Source organism: Vespula pensylvanica, chromosome 2, assembly GCF_014466175.1.
Source record: "Vespula pensylvanica isolate Volc-1 chromosome 2, ASM1446617v1, whole genome shotgun sequence".
Classification (NCBI taxonomy): domain Eukaryota; kingdom Metazoa; phylum Arthropoda; class Insecta; order Hymenoptera; family Vespidae; genus Vespula; species Vespula pensylvanica.
The window spans coordinates 3254669-3277804 of NC_057686.1; the positions used below are offsets into that span (position 1 = coordinate 3254669).

The window sequence follows — 23136 nt, forward strand, 5'->3', positions numbered from 1 at the left end:
TCTTTCCATTCACGCTGGAATAGTATCAACTTTCCGAGAAGAATCGTCTGACTCACTGCCTTTTAAAATCCATTCGGAGTCCGGACGTTCGTGCGTGTCGTGAAAAGCAGCGGCTTGCAGCCACCACTTCGTGTATTCTCTCTCTCTTTCTCTCTTCTTTCTCCCCTCGCTCTCTATCTTTCTCTTTCTCTCTCTCTCTCCTTCTCTCTCTTTCCACCCACTCTGACTACGTCGACGTGTGCGAGGTAATGGTTCGTGTCACGAAGTTGAAAGAGAACGCGCTTCTTTCTCCCTTCCTCTTAAAAAGAAGTGAGTCGTTTCCTTTTCCTTCGTTCTTCTCTCGTTCGTCCAACTCCCGACTTGTAAGCCATGTGCGCTCGCGCGCACGTTACCTTCTTATCTTTGAAGGGAATCGAATACGACGTTTTGTATTTACCAGTACATACATAAGTCGGATAACTAAACCGTCTTCTCGATAAGCTTCTTTTTCTTCTCTCTCTTTTTTTATCCTTTTTCACTTCTTTTCTTCTTCTTCTTCTTCTTCTTTTTCTTCTTTTTATTCTTATTCTTATGTTTATTCTCGTTCTTCTTTCGCCCAGTCTTTAAAAATGATGCAACGTTGAATGGTGTGATCGTAGGTATGAATAAAAATATTCTGTATCCCATATCGCACCGGCACTATTTCCCTCGTGCAATCTCGTATCGCAAGGATGGGAGGATGTAAGGGAAGGAAGGATGGATGGATGGATGGATAGATGGATGGATACATACTTGCTCAGATGGATAGATATTTCATGCCTTACGAAAGAAAATCCTGTAACAACATCTCAGCTTTTCATATGTATCAACGTTATATACGTATGTATATTCGTGCGTATGCATGTATATTTTTATATACATATTTATTTGTATACATAGTATATGCGCGCATGTAGATATGCATAAAGATATGCATATAGATATGTAACTATTTCTTGGAAGAGTATCAAACTTATCTACGTTTGTTTCTTCGTTTATCATACGAAATAATGTAGATCTAGAAAAAACTTCATTTGAAAAAACGAACGAAGCAAGAATGTACTTACACGTAATGCACTATTTAATATATGTTTTTGTTACGAACAAATCTACTATTGAAAAATCGTATTCTCATCGATTGGTTATCGATTTCTCGTTAATTCCTGAAAATAACGAATACGCATTTTAATTGGATGTTGTTAGAATGGAAAGGATCGGTGCAATCGTACGATTTTCGGAATTACAATCCACCGGTTGTGGTACGTTTACAATGCGTTTATAGTTATAAAGCAACGAAAGGCTATACGCGAGCGTTAATCGTGCCGACGCATATATCCTGCAATCTCAAATGATGCGACTATACGTCGATATTACGATTGTTTGACTATCATTCGTGAACGCACATATTTTAATAGGTTTACGTATCCGAAATTCGTTTTATCGAGTTCGTCGTAACGTGCGTAACGTATCGGAATATTCGTTAATCGGAATTTCGTTTTTCCTTTTCTGTCTTTCTCTTTCTTTATTTGATTTTTTCGCTTTTCATTTTCACGCTTTTCAAGTCGTGCGTAGAACCTCATTTTCGACGTGTAAATAACGAAACGAGGATCGCATTCGGGATTTTCCTTTGGCTTTCGAGATCACGAGGATTTCCAAGTATCTCAAAATTCGTAAGATCCTTAAGCAAATAGCGCGAATTCTTTCTTCGTAAAAGGGAATACCGATCCTTGAAGCGTAACTCGGAGAGTTTCGTCTAATTTTATCGAGATAAAATGAAAGCGAACTCGGTGAAAGTCTCAATGAATAGTAAATGTATAACGAGGAGATCTCTTGCGGGATTAGAAGGGTGGGGAAGGGCTAAATCCATCGAACGATAGGAATAATAAAGAGACGATGAAACGTGCGGGCGAGAAGATCACGCATCTCATCACGCGTCACCGTAATAGGCGGACGAAACTATCGCATTATGTAGCACGGCCACCTAATACGCTGTCTCTCGAGGCAGTAGTACGTGCGGCGAAAAGGGTATTCCAAGAGAGTTACTTTGAATTTATATCGGCTGGCTTACCAAGACTGCGGAGACTTCCTATGAGACATCCTGGTGGGTCTTGGTAAAGAATTTTAAATGTTATGCGAGAAAATTACTTTCAAATAGGAGATCAGTGAAAAAGTTTCTACGCTTTTTCCATCAATTTTCGTAATCTTGAAGTCGTCGATAACAAAAACTATGATGGTTAAGTTTGATGACGACTATCTCTCTTTTTCTCTCTCCCTCTTTCTCTCTCTCTCTCTCTCTCTCTCTCTCTCTCTCTCGCTCTCGCTCTCTTCCTCTCTGTAACTCACTTCTGTACCTATCCTACGTATCGCGTATAAATTAAGGCTAAGTGTTTGTTGAAGTTTCTAGGGGTATATACTCGGAAGTTCATTAATCGATAAGGACGAAAGCGTGGTATGGTGTAAATTGCAAATTGCCATATTTGAGCATAGAACTGACAAAGGTTAAGTGTAAAATGCGAAAACTATAAAATATAAACATGAAAGCTTGTGCGATTGTTGTACGGCTGTATTAATAAGTATTAGGAAGCAATATCGAACAGAATGTACATAAAATATTCATTATAAATGTTGCATGAATAGATTGAATTCGCATCTTTTCTAATTGCTATCTCCCTCTCTCTCTCTCTCTCTCTCTTTTTCTTTTCTTGTTTATGATAAAAAAAATTATAAAAAGCGACTATTCGAATTTCCTCGCGAATCTTCTGCGCTAGCTTTCAAGGAATTAGTTTTGACTAAAGTTTTCAGACTGTCGCTGTTAAAAGTTTCCACTGCAATGTCGTTCTCGATTTCCTTTCATAAACTCAATATTTTTACGTCTCCTTCGTCCTCTGTTAAAAAATTTGTATTTCCTAGCGAATAACATTATTTTTATATTTGCCTTCTTCATAATAAATTCAATCGATTTAAATATTTCGATGTTTAAAATTACTCAGGAGAATTTCTACACTTACGAGTCTTGACACTTAAAATTGTATTTTAAATTATTTTCGAAAAATCTCAAGTCCAAAAATGAAAAAAAACGATCCAACATTGACAGTTTCTATTCTCGTTTCGTCTCTTATATTTTGAAATTTTTACATAGAAAAAGAGAAAGGAAGCGACGATGCGAATAATCTTTCAGGCTTATGAACGAACTAATATTGAAAAGTTCAACAACCGATTTCTTCAAATAACGGAAATGGAAAGCAAAATAAAATAATGATACGATTCGTTGCATCGAGAACGGAAATTAACCGGCTTAAAATCTTTAGCATAAGAAAAAAGATGGAAGGAAACGGAAAAATGATTGATGTATGTATCCACGTATATATGGTAGCGTCGTTGATTTTTTCCTTTCCCATTTTTCACTTATATTACCTTCGTACCTTCGACAAAATGTAAAAAGATGAGGGAATAGGTAACGAAGAGTAAAATGAGAAGAAAGAAGCATTAACTAGCTGGCATACTTATTCGGACGTTTTTAAATACTCCTATCTTGTTCGTTTCATTTTTTACAGAAAAAGGAAAATGAACAATATGTGTGTGTGTGTGTGTATGTAAAAGGAGTGGTTGAGTAGACGATGAATTTTTAATATCGTCACGTTGTGGACATTATACCACACCGACACGATTTATAACGCTCATCATGCGTTCGTAATATAATCGACTTATGGTCGATTATCGTGCTACGCATAACGATTACTTTTCGAAGCTTCTTTCTATAGCTCGTGCCGACTTTCCACAGATTTCCTCGAGGTTGGAGAAGATAATGCGATCAACGTGAGAGAGTTACGATAAAAAAAGGAAGTTTCGTTTTCCCAAAATTATCGCGATGTTATTCATATACATATTAAACGAAATAAAGTAAATTTAGTACGTATAAAACATGTACAAATAGTTGCGTTAAACGTAAAAGCTTTTTGTCTCATTTCGATCCACTGATATTTAATTATGGCTATTCGTTTGGATTATTACAATTGTATCTTGCAAATATGAACATTAATAAGCGTATTCCTCAAGAGGTGAAATTTTTTAATAATTTTTAATTTTTTCTCTTCCCCGTCGTTGATTCTTTTATTAAACGCAAAACGAAGCTGGGCATGTAATTCATTTGTTCGCGAGCCAGTGAATATCCTGTAAAAAGCCATATCCCGTAATCGAATTTTACATATCAGTTGTAAAGCTATTTTTTCGCTTGCAGAACGCTGCACCCTTTAAAACCGTACGTTATCGATGTAACGTTTCGCTATTAGTACAGGAGAGGAAAAAGTACTATGAAATATTGACCTGCAGTTTCGGGATGGATAACAAGAGCTTCTAGCAGCCGCAGGACAGCCTCGGTAAACGTTGATGGATTTAATCTCGACCACGAGCTATTTCGAAACTATGCCAGGATAAAAATTCAAGAAACTGAAAATAAGTTAATAGATATTTTTAATAGTTCATAAAAATAATTAATCATTTCTTACAATGAATATCATCGCACTTCATTATATTGTCGATTGTATTACTTTATTTAATGTTCCTCAAATTGTTTCCTTTGAATATAGAGATTAATGGCACATACCAAAATATATCTATCTGTATTACTGAAAACTGGTTGAACTATCTCGGTTTGATCTTACTTAGAACAAAAGCAAACAAAAAAAAAAAAGAAAAGAAAAAGGAACCGATACTATTATCATTGCAGAAAATAAGATTATCTTCATAACATCGTCGAGTTTTGTAATTTAGTCGGCTATCGTACAATCTCTCGAAATATATCAAATATGTTAAATGAGTACAGTCACCGTCCTCTAAGAAGTATCCTCCTATAATTCTTTACAAACTTCGCCATCCATTTTCTACGTATTTCCTTTTCGTTCGATAATATCGTTCTATTAAAAAATTAGAATGGGGGAATCGAAACCAGTTTTCCCGCACGAGTGGTCCTGGAATTTACGTCCACCGAGATCGTAGACAAGTTTCGAGACAGAAAGATAGAGAGAGATAGAGAGAGAGAGAGAGAAAGAGAGAGAGAGCTCGATAGTGTGCCATGGATATTCCGGAAATTCCTTTGACCCTCGAATCTTGCCTTATCTTCTAGAATATCTCATTGGAGAATTCGAACGTCGAATACCTCGAACGATCATAGCCGATACGATAATTTTAAACAATTATAGCTCGTTGACTCGCAAAGTTTGTTAAGAGTCGAAACACAGCAGGTGATTGTATGTATATTTATATATATATACGTGTGTGTGTACGTTTATGTTTGTAGTGACAAGCGAGAGCGTTATACAGTGAGTCATAGTATTATCGACTCATTTTATCACGAGTCCCTCTCGCGGTTAATACTTTCCCGTTGCTTTTAAAATTCGCTCTGTCATTTCGTTTTGATTACAAACTTTTTATTGATCAAACTAGGATCGAGATATCACTGTCGACAGTTTACATCTACATCGAGACGCGATCGAGATCGTTAGTACGATTTATCTTCGATGAAATTGAAAATCTAAACTTTGTGCTTTAAGAAATAAAGAAAAAAAAGAGAGCAAAAGAGAGAGAGAGAGAGAGAGAGAGAGAGAGAGAGAGAGAGAGGGAGAAAGGGAATTCAAAGCTCGTTCTGGTCAAAAGATTTTTCTCGTATGTAACGAAAATTAATTGGCTTTCGCTTTATCGGAAATCGTTAAATCCCTAGCTATCCGAAACGATGGTCGATCGTTATCGAATTTCTTACATTTTCTTAACACTTTCATATCCTAACACGCAATTATATTGATTTCTTCGAGAAATTACAGAGAGAGAAAGAGAGAGAGAGAGAGAGAGAGAGAGAGAGAGAGAAAGTGAAAAAACAAGTAACTTTGATCTCTTCTCCCATGAAGAATGACAAGAGAACGGACCATGGACTTCATTGCGAACGTGGTATTTCTTTAATCGCATATTATACATATGTAACTCTTATAGGAACGACCTTGTCGCTGAACGTAATCATCGTACGCACTCGCAGATGTATAGTCTCTCTGCTTTCTGTTTGTACAATACGGAATGAGGCCATGCGAGGCGCTTGTTTTCTTAGTCGGCTCTTCGTCATCATTTTCTTCGTCGTCGTTACGTTGTCGGCGCGCCATGTGGGTAGCTCGGGTTGACGATGAAAATGAATCATCGTAATGATGGACTAAAGCCGAGCTACGGACGCGAGAATTTGTTTCTTTTCGTAACACAGCGGGAGATTCGAACGGATTTTCTCGTTATTCGTTCGGTCGATAATCAACTCGTCGAAAATAGAAAAAAGAAAAAAAAAGAAAAAAAAAGAAGAGATCCGTGATAATACAAAAGTAATTTCATGAATTTGAAATATATCTACGAATACCGGTCGTTCGTACGAATTGTTACACACACCTTTATAGATACGTGTGCATTTCTCATTGGAAAAAGGTGGACGCTAGGAGATGAAAAAAAAAGATCCGCGATCAGCACGAAAGAGTTTGGAAAAAGTCGATATTTGGAAAAACGTGGAAGTCAAACCGTATTGTGCTTTCAACGTCATCGTCGATATTTATGTCGTATAAGTGTACACCGATATATATACACGCAGATATCTAGATATTCCTCGGTAAAATTGTATTTTAAATCGATATCGTCGTATCATCGTTCGCGATAAGTGTTCTCGAAAACAAGTATCTTACCCGTAGGCGCGTGCGAGTCGTTTGCAACTCAATCGTTGTTACGTTTTTCTCTTTTCTTTACCCCTCTTCTCTTCTCCCCCACCCCTCTTACTTCTTTACTCGAACGGATACCGCTCGTTATCCATACACTCTCGACTGACTACTGTCAGTCGAGTAGTAGGTATTTAATTACAGTCACCTTGATACGAGAGATCGAAGCCACAGCTAATAAAGTAGTAATACGCAAATACGCAAGTCTCGCGAGTTATGAAAAAAAGCAAGCTACCGAGCGTATCGGATCGATCGGAGTTCTACCATCATCTTTTTATTTTTATCTCATATTGCTTTCATTACGAGCTCCAGATTCGAGAGATAGAACGTTATGGCGAAAGTACGATTACTCACTTTTTCTACGTGTATGTGTGTGTGCATGCGCGCGCGTATGCGTATGTATAAAATACACGAGAGAAAGAAATTAAAGAAGGAGGTAAATCGCGTAGAAATATAGTCGTACGATGTACATGCGTGTGTTTTAAATGCATCCTTCGAAATGCAGTGCAGAATGTATTATACATTAAGATATACTCCTGTCTATTCTCGATACTAAAAGCTTTAACTTTTCTATGTCGACACGCATGCGTCGCAAACATATAAACAAGCACGGTAAATCTCATTGAATTGTTTCGACGTTGAAGCCAAATTTTCCGACCGCAGTTTTGCATATGTTTCGCCGTAACAGCGGCTACCTAGGCTCACGGGTCAAGCTCAATGGTCCAATTCGCTCATTGAGCGAGAAGCTGTTGCCGCAACGGTTCGCGAACGCGTACTAAATATCCGGAGAACGGTACACAGTATATACCTTTGAAAATACATTTACGTATCTTCGCATGTGAACGTTTCAATGTTAATTTACCATGAAAATGATTCATAGAATTTATTACATTTTTGCATAAATACATACATAGACTTAAACGATATTTATAAAAATTATCAAGGATTATCGTCAAAGGTTTTTATGTGTCTACATAACTATCGTTTATCGTTATTTAACTAGAAATACTAGTTCGCATGTTTCACATGTATTCGAATATATCTTTTAAAGAAACGATCTTAATTTTGTAGTTATTACATGTAATGTTATTTCGTTAATTAAATGTAAGCGGTAGTTAGCGGACTTTGTATCGATGTATCTACGTATTAAACTTATCTTTTTCGCGAATAAATGTAACGTACACGTTGATCGCGACTTTCTTTTATCTTTAGCGTAGAAACTTTTCTGTCGTCTCGTTTCGTTGTCTTCTTGCCAACAAGATATTGGAAATACATCGCGTGACAGCTCGACGGCTTCTAATATGAAAGCGATTAAAACATTGAGAAGTGCTTCGTAGAAAAGTTAGATTAAGGTGGGACTAAAGTTCGAACGAGATCCAGTCTCGTCTAGTCTCCATTCGAGCAAACTCCCCCGTCTCTCTCTCTCTCTATCCCTATATCTCTCTTTCTCTATCCCTCCATCTCTCTATCTTTCTTATCTATCTATCTGTCTGTCTATACTCCTCTCTGTCCCTCAAACATCGATCGAACTACGCACGACATACTCTTAACTCTTCAATCCTACTACCCTCGCTCGTAACGGGTAAGTCGTATACGATCGTGCATTCTTAATACACACGTACATCGTTCCTGCATCGAACATAGCATTTGCATTAAGTGTACGATCGATCGGTGAGAAATCGTCTCGAAATTCAACCGCTAAGAAATTTTACGATCGGTGATATTATCCTTTCCGAGGTTCGAGAAAAGAAACACCATCCTGCTTATACTAGACTTAGAGTGGCTTAGGCGAAGAAGAGAAAAAGATAAAGTATAGAACCTTGCTAAATACCAGGATTATCCTGGACTAACGTCTATTACTTTAGAAACGTTTTGCGCGTGACAGTTTTTATAAACTTTTTTTTTTAATTAACGTATGCGCTAATGTATTTACATTAATTAAAATAATACGTACATATATATGTACATATATTCTGATTAAAGAAAATTATATGAAGGATTAACACGTAATGTAATAAAAACACGTTCATTCGAAAAAATAAACATCTTAGCGACCACGTTGGGATTAAAATTTTCGTTATATCGTCCGAAACTTTTCCGTTTCTCGCAACGAAAGTACAAGAAAAGCACATCCGATTCGCGTTCCGCTCTCCATGTTAGGGGTTGCTACCACCCTCCAAATTTACTACCCCTGCGAAAGATAAATGTTCATCGTGCTATGGAACAAGCGTGATCCCAGCAAAATAATTCTCTTTCTCTCTCTCTCTCTCTTTCTCTCGTTCTGTTTTCTTTCGTGGAACCATGAAAGTCTGTCGTCAAGTTTGATATGTCTCGCCGTAAATACTTCGTCCCGTAGAAAAAGTTTTTAAGAGACTTAAAAGAACGTCAGCTATCCGCGTGATAAATATTCTTAAGATTACTTTGATGAAGATCGCGTATGGAATATAAAATCGAAATCGCATTGGAACGAAATGCTTATATAAGCTTGCTTAACGTATTATCCTTAACGATAAGTAAAGATACAAGATACAGGATTAATTAATTCATTGAAGGAATTAACAATACGAAGTTTGAGGAAAATATTTTCATCAAAATATAAAAATATTTTTTCGTATCAATTTCCGTTTTCTTCTTTAAAAAAGTTATCGTCGTTAAAAAGATCTGATAAGTGTCGACGTCGATGTTTCAGCAGACATAGCATGCACATAGTTAGAATATTTTGCTTGCTATGGAAGTTAGCCGCGATTCATCTCACCCGGAAAATGTGCTCTTCCCTTCTCTTTTCTTCTTTTCTCTTCTCCTCCCTTCCATTCTCTTTCTCTCATCTTTCTCCCTTTCACTCTCTTGTTTACTACGTTTTGCTTTCTCTTTCCATTCTGTGCTTATCTGCTTGAAAGTTTGAATCGACGTTAGTACGTGCATGCAGGCGGGCCAAAAGGACCGTGAGAAAGAGAGCCAGATAAAGTGATATATATATATATATATATATATATATATATATATATATAAAGAGAGAGAAAGAGAGAAAGGGAAAGATGAAAAAGGGGGGAAGGGAGAAACCTGATTTGTAACTTCTGTACGACGTGAAACGCGCCGTTCTATCACGGTAAATTCTCCTTTCGTTCCCGGATTTAGTGCTACTTCGCGGATTAACGAAGTGCTTTGATCCGTCTCGAGACTCGGAATTCTTCTTTCTCTTTCTCTCTCTCTCTCTCTCTCTCTCTCTCTCTCTCTCTCCCCTGTTTCAGGAATAGGATGCGATTAAATGGATGAAATATATTTCGATGAAATATTACTTCATAACATTTTTAACGAAAACATCGAGAAACGTTTTTCTTTGTTACGACGGGTATTTCTTACTTACGTACACCTACATATATCTATTTAAGCCATTATACGAAACGTTCGTTGTTGATACGCAATAACGTGTAATTTGGGATTTCGTTTACTCATAAATCAAGCGTCGAGTTGTATCGAATCAATTTCGAACGAAATTGCAAAGTATGACAGAGAGAGAAAAAGAGAAAAAGAGAAGCGCCAGATCTTCTAGGAAGATCGTTTCGAAATCTCCCACGCAAATTTGTGTCGTTTTATTCTCCTATTTATCTTCAGCCCCTTTTCCGTTTAACGTTGCTTACCTACCCTCGAATTAATGCGCGACTCCGAAAGCAACCCTCTTGTCGAAAACCTCGTTTCCTTTCCAACCACTTTGGATCCCACTTGATTCTCCTGCTTGTCCCAAAATAATCGTGCAATATCTACGTTATAGCGCCATCGAAGATGAACAAACGCGAAGGTATTTTGAACGAAGAACAGGAAGGAAGGAAAGAAGGAAGGAAGGAAGGAAGGAAGGAAGATCGTGTTGTCACGTAAAAGACTCTTCTAGAGAAAATCTATAAAATGTAATATCGTTTTGTTGTACCTATTTTCCAATCCGACTCAAAAATTCGCTCGATAGTTAAATCAAGATGAATATTAAAGACCTTTGTTTCTTTTCATTGACAATGAGAGATATCGTAACTTTTATCGTATCAATAATTCATATTCCCTAAGCGCGAAGAAAATCAAACGATTAAATTATTTTAACAACGCTATTCAGTTCCCTCGTTCAAAAAGCATGATCTCCCGTATTCATACATAAATCACCTTGAATTATACAAGAATTATAAAGAATTACGATTACTTTAAACTCATTTAAATTTAATGAGATTGAATTTATTCCCATTTTTGTTAGTTTTTCGAAATTTAGGAAAATCTAGCGTTTTGATCCACATCCGTATTAGAAATAACTCATTAATGGTTTATCTTGTTTATAGGATTATAGTGTTCAAGTTTAAATCGAGATTAAACGAACAACGAGCCGGTTTATTTAAAAAGTAAAAGATATCGGATTCGAAGCTTTGGCGAACTCGATATCACCGGCTCGGTTTGTTCCCCTCATGGCTAACGTTTTTTTATCGATATTATAGATTTCGCGCAAAAATATCATAAAGTATCTGACCACCGGTATAGTTGATATCTCGGATGTATCAGAGGCGGTAGCTACGAAAGAGGAGAGTAGAGGACTCGGCATCTTTACGATAGTTTTTTAATATCTCGAAGCAACTCGTTGTATACGAGAACGGTTGCCTTTTCTACGCATTTACGATTCTGAGTCACGTTTGCAATAAGCGATCGGCCATCGGGGAGAATGTATGTTGGGGAGATATCGTATATGATACATATATACTATATGTACATATACACATACTTACGTAGCATCGGTTGAGTGCATCCACCGCTTGTAACTTTTCTCTCTGCATCTCAAAACGGCAAGACGATTCCATCTCTTATTTCCTTTACCGTAAAAAAGAAAGAAAGGAAGAAAGGAAGAACGAACGAATGAACGGGCGCACGAAAGAGACGAAGAAGAAGAATGAAAGGTAAAAGAAAAGAAACCTTTCTCTATCCGTCAACAAAAATACAAGATCTTCTTATTAATAATAAAGAAGTTTTCTTCGGATTTCTCTTGTAGAAGATGGAATTTTAAAGCTCGCGAATGAAAAAATAAAGAACGTTTTTCTATCGCGTTAAAGAAGGTAGATTAATGTGAAAACTCGGCTATCATTCTATAAACATTTAGTTAGAAAGAAATACATATAAATAAAGGAAAGAAAGGGAGATAGGAAGAGAAAGATAAAGAGAAAGAGAGAGAGGTGGGGGACGGGGGTGGAACGAGAGAGGAAGAAAGACAGAATGAAACAAAGAAAAATGATAAACTTTGGAGTGCCACATCTGCTTGAAATTCAAGGAGATATGTGTGCGCTCGACGCGAAAGAAAGACCCTTGGGTTTAACCCATTTACCAGCGAATGTACAGTTTAATGGGTTAAAAGGGTGCGTACGGTGAATCGTATCTATGCGTGATTGTATCTATGTATGTATGTATGGGCGCGCGGATATTCTCTTTCTCTCTCTTGTAAGAGACGCACCCTTCCGCCGATAAATTTCTTCCTTTCGTGTCGCCACCCGTTATAGGCCATTTTAAGTGTACTCAACGAACGAGTCATGTATAGGCCACGAACAAACCAAGTGAATTTCCTTGGCATTCATTGAAAGCTCACAAATGCGATTAATTTTCTGCTCCATTTGCCACTTTGATCCTTTCCGCTTCGTTACGGGTATCGAAGGTCTTTCAAGTTAAATCCTTAAGGTGACTACGTTGAAGCGTAAGGTTGATGGTTTCGAGCAACTGCCGTTTAGAAAGTTTCCCTTTTTTCTTTTTTCTCCCTTCTTTTTTCCTTCTCCTTTTTTTTTTTTTTTTTTAATGACCGAAGTCCTTGAAAATACTCGACGATGCCAAGATAATCGTTTGAGCCGCTTCTTCTCAGAAGGTGAATTCTAAACGTTGTACATAATAATACGAACCTTCGATCTTCCCGATAAACGTCGTGAGATTAATACGGCTGGAAAAACTTGTTAAGTGGATCTTCGTTTACGTAGACTCTTTTTTTCTCATCGACATCAACAATTTGTCTTTTTAAATATAGGAGAAACAAACATTGCTATTTCTGCGAGTAACTCTATGAACTTTCGAAAACTTTGATAATTTTGTAAATCAATGCCAAGCGTACCGTTATTCTCTTATCCTTTTCTTCTCTTTTCTCACGTACACACGACTCGTTCATATTTTTTTTCTTCTTTGCAGTAGAAGGAAATGAGGTTAACGGAGCGAGAGTTCCGCTAGAATTTGCGACGAAATAGAGTGGGATAACCATTGAATTCGCTCGTTTGGATTTCTTTTAGTGGCTTCATCCTAAAATGTAAAAGAAGGATACAAAATTCATTCGATTCGACCTGGCAAGAGATAAGAAACGAATATATATATGTGTGTGTGTGTGTATGTATATATATATATATATATATATATATATATATATATAAAGGAAAGAAAGAAGAAGAGAAATTATCGAGACTAAATTTACATATGAGGGCAATTACTTCTCAGAGTAGGTAATATATTTATCTTTTCAGAATGAGCGTATAAATTGTTCACGTATAATTTTTCCCACGTCTATAGCCTGACATTATATCGAATAATCACGAAGAAGTTGAATTTTTTTGTAGAATTAATCATACCTGTTACATTTATTTTTATGTGTCGGATTTCGATGGAAACGACCCAAAGAGGAAGGGAAAAAAAGATAAAGATGAAGGGTGATTGATAGATGTACATATAACAAGTATTTGTTTCTCGTATTCTTTTTTAAAAATAACGGCAATTAGTTGAGGTATCAAATGGGTGATGGTATCGAAAGATGAAACGGCAAAGATTACAAAATAACAAACGTTGACTCGTTCTATCGTATCTACGAAAAACGATATCGCTATATCGTATTTGATATAATGATTTTTATTAACCACGCGTATTCCAACGATCGATTTCACTTCATTTATTCTACCCCCTTTTTTTATTATTAAATTTTTCATCCCGATAGATCCTACGTACGGAAAGATTTTGTTTCCACTCTCAGACGAAAGTCGATATTGGCACATTATTTCTGTTATTGAAATATGTGGGAAAATGTGTGTAACGCATACAAACAAATGCGTACGCATAAATATCCATTCCGAATATGGGAATATCACTTTATCGGTTTATAGAAATTTCTTTTTATGTCAATATATATGTTTAATTTCTATCTCTTATGAAATTTCCTATTATATTCACTATCCGATATAATAAAAGATATAATATTTTAATAACTCTGTTTCTAAGAGAAATCATTGTGAACATTGAAACGAAATTTACGATTTTATATACTACTAGACAAGCAAGAAAGAGTACGTCGAAACTTTCTTAATTGACTTAAATTTCTTGTCACTTTTGAATAATCTTCATACCTTCCCATTAATATCGTTACTTCTTATAAGAAGACAAAAATAAAGAGAAAAAGTAGCGATTGCTTGTTACCAAAATTGGCGTAATTTTTATCACAGATTTACATATAAATTTATAAACGTCTCTCTTATCGTTTTATCGTCGAGAAGTGTTAAAATAACATTCACGGGTCTACAAAGGGCCATTGTCGACGTGTAATAGCATCATAAAAGGCGTTAAATGCGCTATAAAAAATGAATTAGAGAGAATGAGAGAGAAAGGAAGAAAAAGAGAGGTGAGGAAGAGGGAGAGAGGGAGAGAGAGAAAGAGAGAAAGAGAGAGAGAATGAGAGCAAGCGAGTGTGTTTGTCTATGTGTACGACTTAGAGATCATTGATGAGAGGGATAGAGAGAGAGAGAGAGAGAGAGAGAGAGAGAGAGAGAGAGAGAGAGAGAGATGATAGACACGGAAGCCAATCTAACGGAATCACTCGAAGAGTGCCGAGCATGTACTCATATCCTTACATTAAAAGCCACGATAGACTCAGTCGGTGGTCTATGTCGGAGACGTTTCCACTGAAATATTCATCTTGGTAAGGGAACGTTGATCCAGAGGCGGTGCGAACTAATCGTTGCCCTTTGAAACGTGACTAAGAGCTGACCCTTCTTAGACGAATAAACGATGTAGAATAGAAAGGGTATGCGGGAGAAAGGAGTTATGGATGAAAGGACAAATATATATATATATACATACACACACACACACATATGGACAGAAAAGGATAAAAGAATGAAAGATAGATAAAGACTATCGGTGTCTTCTTAAATAAAAATTATCAAGCAAACGACGTAAATCTTTCAAATTATTTTATATATTGAGATAATAATATTGCGTTCATGATACTGCGTATTTCTTTTTCAGAAAATCTTGCGAAATTTCTGTTAATCGTAAAATAAAGGTAGAGGATTGGATTATCTTTCTCTGTATGTAAACTTTGTTCGAAGGTCAATGTTTAATACGAAGGTGTCGTCATTACTCGTGTTGTGCGTAGTTTGCTTTTGTGATAAATGTTTATGTAAGATAATCACGACGTGTTTACGAGCATCTTATTTTCGTTATTTTTTCCTCGTCTCTTCGCTCATTCGCTCGTGGCTCGTCATTGTTGTGTTGTCCGATCGAGAACGACGATCCGTTTGAATAGATACGACCTCAGTCTTTATTTATTCCTTTGACGAGAGAGTACTCGGGAGTGAGAAAGTAACGTTTAATTCGACATATTGAATATTCAAAATGCATTTCGAAACGCATGTACACATCTTAAATCGCAAATTGATCGTGAAATGTGTATATATGTAATATATAAATATGTACACTATCAAAACGATCGAGTCTCGTCGAATAAATCAAGTCCCTCGTATCTCAGATATTCCATTACTGCCCGAGAATCTTAATTAGTATACTCGTTTGTACCTAATGCATTGATTACTTAGCTACTTGCGGTAATTATTTCGAATCGATATAACTCATGAATGATTTTGATTAAATATGTAGATTTTTTCTTTTCTTTTCTTGTTTTTTTAATATTAATATAGGTAGATAAATAATTGGAAATATGAAATTAGAAGATGCAAATTATGTTGTCGAAAATATGTTCGCGAAGATAGAGGATATTTGTAAAATGTTCGACAAATATTTCGCATTTCAAAGTATTCGAAAGAATTCATTGGAGTATAATATTTCGTTGATCGCAAAAAATTTTGACTCACAGCGACTGTATTCTAAATAATTCTATCCTAATTCTAAACTCCTTAAATTCGTTTGAAGGCGATCTATTTGCAATATTTGTTTTTTTTTTTTTTGCGTAATTGATCGTTGATCAACACAAAAATTGAAGAATTGTCTCGTTTTCCTGCTAATTTGAAGTTATTCTTATTGCAAATAATTTAATTGGAAAAGCTTATTTCTTTCTTTGAAGTTGCTTTAAATCTTTTTGCGGTATTAAATGTCCCCCGACAAGTAATTCAAGAGAGAAAGAAAAAGACAGAAAGAGAGAGAGAGAGAGAGAGAGAGAGAGAGAGAGAGAGAGAGAGAGAAACTTATTCGGACTTTACGACATATAGAGAATAAAAGTTCACGAGGCAAAGAAATAGAATGCACTCTCCTATCGTTACGATCATAAATCCATTTGCTCATAAATGTCGAATCTTATATTTTTCCGCTAGGTAATTTCTTTTTTTAGCGTGATCCGAATTAAACGAAAATCTCAAGTAAAAAATATGAAAAAGAAAAAAAAAAAGAGAGAAGGATAAGAAGCATGTATGAGATATCTGACATCGACGTAGTCAAACGCATATAATCAAAAATTAAAAAAAAAAAAAAGGAAAGGAAACTTTCTACCGTTGGCTCGGTCGCTTCGAAAATTTCGAGGAGCCATTAAAAGTTGGTGGTACCAGTGGTAAAACTCTTCTGAGATCGTCGTCGTCGTCCTCGTCGTCGTCGTCGTCGTCGTTAGGATATTAAAGGAAGACCAAGATGGAAAGGAAGACCAGGGTGAGGTAAAGAAAGGGGTATACCACGGGACGCGTAGTTTGTGGAAAGTCCACCGATACATCGAATTTCCCAAGGGAAAAGTCTTTACGAGGTCTCTGAACGATGGTGACGCGTCTCTAAGTTCGGACTAACAATACAATCTGCTTCTAAGGCGATCAAAAACGAAACCATTGAAAGCGAAACTTCTATCGATCGACGTTTTAATATGAAATTCGTATTTATATACATAACATCGATTCGTTTAGAAATCCAGAATCAAATCGTAAAGTCTCTTTCTCTCTTTCTCTTTCTCACATACTTACCACAATTTCTCCGACGGTCAAGAACAAATGCATATCAGTGTCGTAGTTCGTCCGTAATATCTTGTCTTTCGTGAACATCGAGGAATTCGCATACATAAGATATATTATACCTACGTGTACCGTTCGATAGCAGCCGGCGCAATTTGAAGCAAGATGGTCACGCGACACGAAAGGATAGTTATGGGACACCTCTCTTATCGTCCTCTCTCTTCTATCCACTCCTTTCGAGTGAGCTCACCGCGCAGCATCCGAAAATACGAGTCAGACGTCGAATATTCTTTCCACTTCTTTTTTTCCTTTCACTACTGAATTTCGATCTCTCCTTTTACCGACTCATCGGACCGTCTGACATTTTTCATTTGTTTATCTTTTTCTCGTAAATTTCTCTTCTTTAAGGAATTTTCTTGCTTATATTCTGGAACATTCTTTATTCCTTATTCTTTTTCCTTTTCCTTTTTTTTTATTTCATAAATTCATTTTTTGTTTTTCCATGCTTTCTATGTACAAGGTTTTATCATTAATCAGGAATATTCAAGTATCCTTCTAATCACGTATTCAATCCTTTCCCGTATGTAAAGAAACTTACATTATATTTACTAAGAAAAAAAACAGAGGGAGGAGAATGAGCGAGGGAGAGAGAGAGAAAGAGAGAGAACGCTTCGAAACGAAGTAGCCTAGTTTAGTAGCCCGACAGAAACGACCGATCGATTTTCTCGCGTGGCTGCAAAAAATTGTAGGAGAATTCACAATATACTTGCTACATATAGCGCAAATCGTCGTCCCTCTCTTAACGTGTTTACGAGCTAACTTAGGTCTATTCTCTTCGGCCCGTTTCGCGAACGTCCTAGTCGAAGCTTTTCCGAACATTTTCACCTCGTAAAACAAAGAGAAGACGAAGAGTTCCACACGGAAGAAAAAAAGAAGTAAGCCGATAAAAGAGAGATAAGAATTGGGAACAAAAAAGGAAAGACATCGGTCAGCATCTCGGTTATAAATATCGCGGTATTCATATTCACAAGAGAACAGAAATTATTTTGCCTATCCTATCTTCACCTCAATCTATTCTTTATGTACGGCTTTTTAGAAAGAAGAGTCTTTATAACGTAGAAAACAAAGGATCGTTGATAGATCGTGATCCGAGAATTAAGCCCATGGTAAATTATTCTTACGAATAGTAAGTTTCATTATAATCTATAAACGTTATATCGTGCAATAAAATTAGAAAATATAATCTTTTTTGTTTTCTTTTTGTTGTTTTATTTTTTACTTTTTTCATTTATATATTTATTTATTTATTTAAATATTTTTACTTATAATAGGATACGACAAACGAAACATACTTCTTGTTTTCCGCTTCGTTCATACGAGAAACCTGTTTTTTTCTCGACCGTTTCTTTACAAGGGAGAAGTAAACAGCTCTGGAAGAGACTTTCCACTTAAATATATCGTATAATTTCATTATTGTTTGCTAAAGGAACGATGAAGTAATGTTTTTATACGACTCCGGATATTTCGCATCGGTCAGTGTAATTTCTCGTCATAGAAATGATGATGTTTGTTACGATGATAATAATAATAATAATAATAATAATAATAATAATAATAATAATAATAATAATAATAATAATAATAATAACGATAACAATAATAAATTGATTGCATATACGGGATCACGATCGTAGGTGGAAAATGGTGCGGAAGAAAAGGAAGAAGAGGTCGATGAGCACGATCTTGAGTTATAATGAATCGTGCTGTGAATTTTAGAAATATTGATGTCATCCTTTAACCTTAATATTCACGTTCTGATAATTTTTTTCGGTTAAATGAATAATATTATAATAATAATAATTGATAGTTCAGGTGTATTTTTACTATAATTATAACTCTTACGTAGAAACGAAAGCAGATCTTTTGATCTTTTATTAATTAATTCCGTTAAGTATATTTAGAAAAATTAATGTCATTGATTACTAAACTTCAGAAATAAAATCAAACTTGAGAAAGAATTGCGTCAACAAGAGTTGCAAAAATAAATTGATAATATAATCTATTTTTATTTTGAGCGTAGATAGAAATTTTTTTTCTTTTAGATCGAATAGAAAAATTCATGGAAGCCGGATGATAGGCCAACGTTATCCTTTTGAAAAATGAAATGTTTTTCGATCTTTCTTACATCCTTTTCTTTCTTTCTTTCTCTTTTTCTTTTTCTTCTTCAATTCTTCGAGTCATAAGATTTTTTAGATCGAACATGAGTGCATCATTATTTACTCAAGATCTGATAACGATTCGATACGTCTACGTATTATGTAAATTATAGTACGAGAGGGAAAGAGAGAGAGAGAGAGAGAGAGAAACGGTTCGACGGATTGACAATTTCCTTTCTTAACAAAACCAATCATTGTACATAGCTATGTATGGATATCATTATCAAATAAATAATTGATTATCAACGAAGGTAATCAAACTTATCGTTATGTCTGGAGTGTCCAAACAATTTTAAATATTTTACATAATTAATTAGTTTTTATTTGAAATATTTGATCGATACTACTACTTGCGATTTTTCGTTCATATATAAAAATAAATGTGAAAACTATGTAGAAAAATAATCGGCAAAGTCAGTTTAAAGATGTATATTTATATATTCCACGGCTCGATAGCTCTGAGTTTGCGCATGGATAATATTTGAGGCTTTCCCACTTTTGCTCTTTTTATTTGCCTTATCATTTACTTCCCTCCATCTTCTCTCCTCTTCTTTCTTATCATCCCCCTACCAGCTTTTTTACCCTTTCTCATTCTTGTTCCGGCGTTATCCCTCCTTTACATTTTCTCCCCCTTCTTTTTGATGCTTTTACCAACACATCGAAGGGTCGAAAGATCCCTTCGATATTTCGACTCTACTTCCTTTCTCAGAATTGCGACTTATTTCAGCATCTTCACCGAGACGACGTCTTCCGGCTTATTTGTGAGAATGTGAACCCACCCTTCTAGTCATCGACTCCCCTCGTGATTTTTTCCTTCTTTACCTCTTCGATATTTCTTTTTTTTTTCGATGGCTACGACAATTTCCCTTGAACCGTTGATAAGAAAACGAAATTTTTATCGTATATTATCTGACATATCATAAATTTCTCTACGTAAAATAAAAAGTGGAGTTTAGCAAATTGAAAATTATAAGTGAATATTAATATTTAGAAATCCCTAAAAAAGAAAAAAACAGAAGAGTCAGTTAATTAATGTAGCTTCTGAGAGATCCTATTGATATTACACTTAATCTGTAAATATATTTAAAATAATTTTAATTTAATTATATTTAAAATTAGAGAACGTAAAATTTGTTGTTGATTTCAATATTCACCAACTCATCTTAATATCGAGCTTGATAATATTAACACTAATAACATCGGTAATTCATGACCTTAACTCGTGCATTCATGATTTCGAGGATATACAAATATTACGGCGAGAATTTTTATTTAATTTTAGTGCAGCTGTAAAATCGTATCATGAATTAGTTCTACGTGGACACGTTTTAAACGAAAAATAAAACTTTCTGATAATGTTCACATATCTACCTACCTAGTTATTTTTCGAGTATATATATACACTATTTATATATGTTCTTTTTTAGCTAAATAATTATAATGGTTCCTAACAAAAAAACAAAAAACCAAAGACGAAGAATATTACACTTTTTGCTTAAAAATAAAAAGCCAATTCAAGAGACCTAATTTTATTTATTTCAAACACGTATTTCATGCGCGTATCGAATAATCGGCGAACTATTTTTCCAAATGTTTTAATAGATATGTATCTTTAAAAAAAATGAAGAAAAAAGTCATCTTCACTGTCGCCGTGAGGTATTATTAAGATAATAACGCGATACAGAAGGATATCGCGTAAAAAAAAAAAAAACGAAAGAAAGAAAAAAAGAAAGAAAGAAAGAATGAAAAATATATACGAAGAAGCAACGAATCTTATTAGACATTTTTCCAACAATGACAAAGTAAAATAGCTGGAAAGAATAATGGGAATTCGAACGAAGTCAATAACCCATATGTAACAGGTTCTTTAATAAGAAGTCGTCTTTCCTCGTTCCTTCGCAACTTTCATATAGAAAGATCCTGTTGCAATTTATCAGGTAGGATAACATGCTTCCATGGTCACTCTTCCGCTGTTCCGAATCGTGTAATCGCAAGGGAGAAGTCTAATCAACTATCTGTCAGTCCTTATCCTCGTACGGTACAGTCCGATTCAATAATGTCCAATGTAATCTAGCCTTGCGGCAAGACTGCGACACACATGACGCGTCCGAGCTTTAAACCCCAACATCCTCCAAATGAAATGTCGACCCACTTTACTACAACGGTCTACCTTATACCCTTGATAAAACGGTGTACGATATTTCAAACTGCATTTTTCTCAAAAAACGAAAAATATAACGACGAATGCATTCGCACCTTTCCTCTTTCCTTTTCTCAGCCTGTCTTCGTTTCACAAACCAACCTTTTCAACCCTTTTCTTCTTTCTCCTCCCCTCCAAAACTTCCTAAAGCATTTAAGCTGACGTAGAAATCGATACTTCTTTGTTCGGAGTCGATAAGTTTCTTCGCGATTGTCGATCACACGTAACGGAATAGTTACTGATTGAATAAGAAAAAGGATTCTTCCTGGTTTATTCTTCAGCTAGGTCTAATCTTATCTTTTCTTTGAATCTGTCGATGGGACGGTATTAGTGGAATTAGTTGTAATTAGGTTACAAGTTGTGCTATTAAAAATGGATAGATCTTTTCAGATTTTCTAATTTGTCGCAACTCTCTAGGCGTATCACGGGACAAGAAGTTAAAGACGTTTGCTTCGGTCTGCAAATTTAAAACTTTTCGAGAACTTTTCTTCTTCTTCTTCTTCTCTCTCTCTCTCTCTCTCTCTCTCTCTCTCTCTCTCTCTCTCTTTATTTTTGTTGCTTGTACGAAAAGAAATTCGTAGGATTTTATCCAAGTATTCGTACATGCGCGTATAAGTACGTACATAGGTATATGTACGTGTGTATACTCATAGATTTTCTGTAAGTCTATCGCTATCCTTCAAAGACGTTAGACTTGAGGAAAAGTTTAATAACGTTCGTAGGTATAAGGATTGAAGCTGCTGCCCCTCGAAATGTGTTATCCAAGATGCGAAAACGATCGTAGGCAACACCACGTGTCAGCTCTATGCACGTCGCATGTGTCCGACAGGGTGTATAAAGGTTTCCTTTTCTGGTTTTGAAAGAACTTTAAGATAGGTACATTCCTTTTCTTCTTTCTCACGGTTTATTTATTTCTTTTTTTTTTTTTTACTACTCTTAAGCTATGAAGCATACCAAACTTTATTTAACAAAAAACAAAAATGAAAAAAAACAAGGAAAAATAATGCTTTTATTTTTAATCCGTCCAAGCGAAACACGCCTAGAGATAAATAAGTATATAAATTTTCAATAAAAACCATCATATGCATTCGACGGTTTTTAACCGAAGGCGAATTTAAATAAAATATGGATGAAACCACACTGACCCATCGTGATAGTAGCGAATGTTCGTGTTCTGTTAAATTTTCCAATGCTAGGAGAAAAGTGAGTATACGAGTCGAATTAAATTTTCCAACCAGCCATTGATGTTTTATTATTCCATTATTTTTTTGTTCCTATTTTCGTACTTTTGATAAAAATTTCGTTTCATTTATTAAATCTCTCTATAGGGAAGAGACGTTTCAATAATTGGTCTTATTATCATATTACGAGAAAAATAAAAGAAAAAGAAATGTATTCTTTATTTCTCTTTGACGTATCAAAAGAGACATACGTTTAAATGTTGTTTAACGATCACGAATATAAAAATGAAGTTCTCTCAAGCATATTTATAACGCGACATACATTAAACTTCAATACATGATATACATATATAAGGTGTCATTCTAGGTTTCTCTTCAAGTGTACAAACGGAGTTTGCCCAAAAGGCTTTGTTAAATAATGGTACCCAGGTCGGTCAGAGGGCCGGGTAATCCAGAGGCGGAACCAACCGTCTATACGGGATAAAGGAATACAAAAGCTGGAGCTTTTGTTCGTTTTAGCGAATAGGATAGGTTTCTGATTACGAAAATACCTATGTATAGTAAACCTTTAATATGTGAACTAATAGA

General features: G+C 35.5%; 1 protein-coding gene across 5 annotated transcripts in view; it reads left to right on the forward strand.

Moving 5' to 3' along the window:
• LOC122637822 overlaps window positions 1-23136 on the forward strand; it is a 231169-nt gene that overhangs the window by 5428 nt on the left and 202605 nt on the right. For 2 of the 5 annotated variants that reach the window (XM_043830222.1, XM_043830221.1), the window contains exon 2: window positions 639-858. The exons of the other annotated variants lie outside the window; for them this stretch is intronic. The gene's annotated coding sequence lies outside the window, so the exon portion shown is untranslated. The remainder of the gene's footprint in view (window positions 1-638; window positions 859-23136) is intronic. 5 annotated transcript variants of the gene reach the window in all.